The sequence below is a fragment of the Lampetra planeri genome, chromosome 13 (assembly GCF_965212315.1).
Source record: "Lampetra planeri chromosome 13, kcLamPlan1.2.h2, whole genome shotgun sequence".
Taxonomy (NCBI): domain Eukaryota; kingdom Metazoa; phylum Chordata; class Hyperoartia; order Petromyzontiformes; family Petromyzontidae; genus Lampetra; species Lampetra planeri.
In genome coordinates, this window is record NC_136119.1 from 5,394,545 (window position 1) to 5,401,270 (window position 6,726).

Consider the following 6,726-nt stretch of genomic DNA (forward strand, 5'->3'; position numbering starts at 1 on the left):
TGAAAAATGTTGCGAGAATCTCTTACACATCAATCATGGGTGAAATAAATGTATTTATGTTGGATGGTACAGAAGGGAAAAGAGAGCCATGAAGTTCGCTATCCCAGGAATTTGGCGGGAACCGACTGACCACTCAAGCAACTGCTACTTCTGCATGGTGGACCCTTCCAAACGTCGGACTGGCAAGAATGCACCTGCTATCACGTATCCGGACCTTCCTTCATCCATCGCCCCGGTGCCACACTGCCATGAGCTCCTCGTACCCACTCCTCCGGAGAGAGAGCAGCCATCTTTAGAAGAGAGCAGCAAGTCAGAGAGCGAGGAAGACGTTGTAGATCCAGATGACAATTTCTGAGGTGGAGCTGAGGAGAGAAACCCATACTCCCCCAACCAAAAAGGCCTCAACGACTTGATCAGAGATCTTGGTCTCACCAAGTCCAATGCCGAGCTTTTGACGTCTCGGCTCAAGCAGTGGAACTTGTTGGATGAAAGTGTGCAAGTCGCAGATCAGAGGAAGCGTCACCAACCTTTTTGCAGCTTCTTCACCCATCAAGATGGGCTCTGCTTCTGCCACAATGTGACCAGTCTGTTCGAGGCAATCGGAATCACCTGTAACCAGAATGAGTGGCGCCTCTTCATTGACAGCTCATCCAGGAGCCTCAAAACCGTGCTGCTCCATAATGGTAACAAGTACCCATCTCTTCCCCTTTGGGACAGCAGGGACACCAAGCCACACTACCACAGGCAGTACTGGCCACAGCGGACCGAGTTCTCAGTGGGGAGGAACAACGTCAAGTGGGAGCCACTGGTGGACCCCCGGAAGGTGCTGATGCCACCACTGCACATCAAATTGGGCATTATGAAACAATTTGTCAGAGCTGTAGAAAAGGAGTCGGCAACCTTCAAGTACCTTCAAGACTTCTTCCCTTAGCTGTCTGAGGCAAAGGTCAAAGCCGGTGTCTTCATCGGACCACAAATAAAGAAGATCCTGGAGTGCAATGAATTCCCCAAGAAGCTCACTAGTAAGGAGAAAGCGGCTTGGAACAGCTTTGTCACAGTGGTTCGTGGCTTCGTGGGAAATCACAAGGTCGAAAACTCTGTGAAGCTGGTTGAGACTGGTGAAGAACTACGGCACAATGAGTTGTAGGATGTCTCTCAAAGTCCATATCTTTGATGCTCATCTTGATAAATTCAAGGAGAACATGGGAGAGTACTCGGAGGAGCAAGGCGAGCGCTTACATAAGGATATGCTGGACTTTGAACGCCGCTATCAAGAACAGTATAACGAGAACATGATGGGATACTCCATTTGGGGGCTGATTCGTGATTTACAGTATAATCGTAAATCTCGAAAAACTACTCACTTCTAAATCTTTTGTAGTCATTTTTGTATTACTTTGGTATAAATACATGTAAATTTTGATTCATATGTTTTTTCTGACTTTTTGAGAACGAAAAGACACAAATTAGCCTTTTTTTCATTGAGTAATAGCCATTTTCTGTACTTTTGAGGCATGAGCAATTACGAAATAACACTTACTACCCAGGAACAATGATTGTGTTAAATAGTGTTATGAGCTAACCTCTTGTTGGAGTTTGGCAGTCTATTGCAGACTACTGCCAAACCCCATCAAAGCATGAACTTACACGTGATTCCACTGTTACACCATAAAAGCCTGGGACTTAAGGTGACACTATAAACTCTGTTTATTACTCTTTTGGAGTAAGCCTTCTTCCAATCCACAGAACTTTCGACAGTAATTCCTCCACATCAATCACAGTTGCACCAGGCACTCTCCCCCAAAGAGGTTAGCTTGGGTTTATGCAATATACTACTATTTAATATACTCGGTATTACCTGCCATGAATTTTAATCAGTTTGAAAGCAATATTTCAGGCAATATATCAGTCTGCTGGAGAACTCTACAAATGTTCGACTAACCCGTTTGAAAGTTTGAGTCAACATTTAATGTGTGCAGTTCACAGTAATGTGAATAAAATGTGGTTTCAGGAGCACACTTTAGAAACACTCCATCTTGCAAAGGGCCCTGCCGATTGGCTAAGCAGCGAGATTTCTGGCACTCGACCCACGACACAACTGGCCATTGCTGCTTCATTCAAATTCAGATTCCTTGAAACGGCACAGGTCACCGTCCACCCAAATGTCGCTTTCCCAGAAACAAGTGCATTGCCAGCATGGGCCTTTTCAAAGTTGATGAAAACATTTTGATGGTTTTATCAGTACAATGTTGAAATCTGAAACTTGCAAATAATAATAAAAAATAAATGTGATTTGTTTATCCATGCAGGACAGTCACGCGTCTGTAGGAAGGTGGTTCTCCAGTGGCATGTGATGATATACTGTAGTTTGCTTTGCAAATTAAGGTATATTCAGTAAATACAGTCAAGTTATCTTGATTAATATGTATTTAATATTTTTTTGGAATAGATGTATTGGCCAATTATTTTATGATTTAACATATAAAAAACACAGCAGAATGTTCTTTTAATCTCAATCCACTTTTGCAATTACTTTTTCACTTTTCAAAACAAAGCAATTCATGCTTCGTTTCATATTGAGCCATTATCCACTGCTGAATGAAAGCTTCCCTGCAAAGTCACCATCACTGGTGGGTTTTGCTTAATTTTGTACTAAATCCGATGTGTGTGATGTTCAGAAACGGGTCAGTTGTTGGATAAAGGGCAGCAGTGTTTGAGTGAGAGATTAGACAAAGCTTAGTTTGCAGACAAGGATAACAGGAAATGTTTCTTAATCCAAAATAATCTGCATTCACAACAGATTATGGGAAGCTTTCTCGCGAGCTGGCTTGATCTTTCTCGGACATCAGTGATATAATCATCCTCTGCCTTGGATACATAACCATACATAAACCGCGCGAAGATGAGTCCAGGATTGAGGTCAGTCCATTATTGAACAAATTATTTGGTGATGCTGCTGTATTGGAAGTGGTGCACAAGCACACAAAAAGCGTAACTCACTCATAAATAATGCTGTGGCCTTAAAAGGATATTTATATGACAGGTGACGTTTCAGGCAATGGTCCTTCTTCATGGCATATAAAATAATAAAAGAGGGCCCTTGCCCAAAACGTCACCTCCATTATATTTAACTGTTAAGGTTGCAGCAGGATTGATACATATTCAAAGTTTTTTTCATTATTTATTAGAAACCAACTGCTTGGAATTACCTCCGGCACAGTGATAGATCATGCCTTCCTGAGATATGTTAATGAGCCGTGGAGGCGAGATGTTGACTCCCTTGCCTGGTATGAAGGAGGTCGTGGTTTCGATCTCAACCCTGACACCTGTATATTTGGAGTTTGCATGTTCTCACCGTGGATTTTTCTCCGGGTCGTCCGGGTTTTCCCTCCACATTTAGAATCAACGCGCGTTTAAAACATTTGGCTGGCTTAAATTTCCACGTGACAAGCCACTTTGTTAAGCTGTCATTTGTGGCCAGGTCGCTTCTGAAAAAGAGCTGTATAACTCAGTGGGCCTTACCGGGTAAATTAAAAAAAGTATTTTTGTATTTACTCACCTCCTCCTGAAAGCAGCCGGAGAAGGACGATGTGCCAGCTGAAGGAACGGTACGCAAAGCCGAGGGACCCGTGGCGTTTTCACTATGACACGCTCACGAGTTATGCCGCTCTAATTAGTGTGTGCGCTTGTGAGGAAATTCGCTTTCCGAGATACAATGCAAATAGGGAAGGTTTGCACGTCGGATAGATCTCTCCTCCTCCACCACCACCACCTTAAACGTCATCGTGTTTACTCAGAGACATGCCCTTCCGCGGATGAGAACTAATGCATTTTTATTGAGATAATATATTCTGATATCACTGCAGTGCTCCCTCAACTGTGTGCAATAACCGTCCCCGTTTTATATTACATTGATCCCATCTGAAGCACAACAATGAATTAAGTGGTAGCCTCGACAGCAATGTGGTACACATTCCAGTCCTATTCTGGCATTAGAGAGGCAAGGACACACACACACGCGCACACACGCGCACGGCTAACAACGAACGTCCAAAGAGCCATCGTGACAGTAAACTCTCACCCGACTGCCACTGCGGCAGAGGGATAGAACGATAATCCTCGTAACATACCGCCTGGATTCAATCACACGATGGCTGAACCAGCAGGAGGTTGCCTGCATTCTGCGCACAGCCCGCCTGCTTATTGAGGATTTCAGGATTCCCTAGTAATGCCTCGGGCAGGGACGGCTAAACGTCGAATGCGGCCCCGGTAGCACAAACTGGGAAAGAACACAGCAACGGTATAAGGTTGCTCAGCTTATGCCACGTGCCAGACAAGGCTACAGGAATAACATTCCCGGTAGGAGGGTTTTCTTAAGTTTCTATCGTGGGTAGAGTTACTTACCCCACAGGACCAAACCCCCAGCCCACCCCCCCATCCCTCTTGCGGAGCAGTGGTTTGTCGGGCACCTCTTTCCACTGCAGGGATGTCTCAGAGTAGTCAATCGATTCCGTTTGCATTCGTTGCTCAGGGTCAAGTTTGCCGCAGCCGCCACCTCGCCCGAACCCACCCCGTGGGGCAGAGGGGTTCTCTGCGCTCGCCACGCTCTGTGGGCGAGGCGCGCCTGTGCATATTCGGAGTGTGCGGGATCTTTTGTACGGGCAGCCGTCAACTCACCGCCACCAGCAGCAGCCGCCGCCGCCGCCGCCGCCACTCGGCCTCAAGAGGCGACTCGTGGCCGAGAGGCGGTGTGGGGATCGCGTTGCGGCGTGAAGCGGTCACGTCGGCGTTTTAGTGTTACGCGACGCGGGCTCGTTGGCTCTCGTCCAAAGCCGAATGTCAAAATATTTAATTACTCGTGCACTGCAGGTTAACACCCCCTCCCCTGTCCCACCTCCCCTCCTCCTCGTCCCCCCGTGTTTAACAAGACACGGACACAACACATTTTGCGCGCGTGCCCAAAACGGGAACGGCATTTCGCTCGACTAAACGTGTTTGGGGATGCACGTGATCGACATTTACCTCGAGTCTCATCAATTGGCGCTGCGCTGGAGCGGTCAACATCGAAGGGGAGAGACACCTCGACGGCAGAACGAAAAAGTCCCGCCGGTGCGCGGCTGGGAAATCGGTGGCGCCACGGACACCGTGGGAATCACAAAAGCCTTGAATTAAAAAAAAAAATCACGATTTTGGTGTCGTCTTCACGAGGCGCTTGCGAACAACACCGCTCACGCGAAACAATTGCGTGGTTTTGGCCGCATGCGTCACGGCGGCGGTCACACGACGGCCGACGGTTTGGTGGGGGGGGGGGGTTTGACGAGGTGCGACGATGGGGAACGGCAGACGAATTGAATATGCGGGACGTGTCTTTTAGATGCGGCCAAAACGCGGCGAGGGAGAGAGCCACGTTTACTGGAAACCGAATGGGGGGGGGGGGGAAAGAGAGGCCGAAGCAGCCCGCAGTCGTCGTTATCGTCGGTCTCGCATGGCGGGGGATGTGCAGCACTTCAAAAAGGGTTTTTTGTTTTTTTTGTTACGGGATGCACAGCCACCGAATGTCTCCCGCTAGATCAATGGGGCTTCCCCCCTCCACCCCCGCCGTCTGCGCAAAGCGGCGATACGGAGAGACGAGGAACGACGCCGCAGCAGCCGAGGTGAAGACAAGGCGATGGCGATGGTCGAGGGATTTAGAAGGCGAAGTCAACCGCGCACGGACGCCTCGATTTAGCGTGGGCAGGGGAGGTGTTTTTTTTTGCGCCGAACGGAAATTTGGGCGATGCAACCTGGACGCGATGGATCACGCGAGAGAGACTTTTGGGACGGTGCCGTCGGCGGCAAAAGCCGACGGCTGGGATAAGGATTGGCGCGAGCGTTCGCCGCTTTGTTACGCAGACAACGGGGAGAAGAGCCCCCCCCCCCCCCAACCCCTTTCGTAACGATGAAGGCATCAAGATAGAAGATACGTGGGAATTCTGCCTACTCCAACAGAGGGAAGCGTGGAATGACACGCGGTAACCTTTCCGTCCCAGAAGCTTTGGAGAAATAAAAAGGGGTAGACCCTTATTGATGCCAGAAGAAGTTGCTATACATACACACACGAGGTTGCAGAAAGGCCACCATTTTCAGATGCTATACTGTACTTTACATTAGAATATTGTTTACAGCCCCTTATGGAATCTACTGCTGGATGAAGGCCTCCCCATGCTGTCGGGAGCGGGGGATGGGGGGGGGTGTTTAATCCTCCTTCCTTTACACCGGTGGTGCGTGTGGGTCGCCGAAAGGAAGGGGGCCACACGACCAGTCAGTTGAGCTATCGCTCGGCTACTGACATTAGCCGTGGCTGCCAACTAGACTCGGGCGTTGTCATCCCCCTCATCCGGCATCGTTTCGTTATGAATCCTGAATTAAAACGAGGAGACAGGCACACGTTGGTGCGTCAATTGTGCCCGAGAAAAGTGCATCCATGGCGATACTGAAAGGTTGCTTGCTTTGAAACTAAATATCCTGAACATGAGAAAACAGAGTAGCATCAAAACACTAAACAAGGCGTTTAAAACGTATGCAAACCTTGCTTTTAATGAGTTAATTTCTTGTAAATGGTTACAGTACGAGCAGAAAGCAACTATTCATGATTTAAAAATAAAATGAATTAAAATCGGTATGGGTATGTACATTTTCGTATATTACATATGCCCCCAATGGTTGAAAAAACAAAAAAAAACTAAA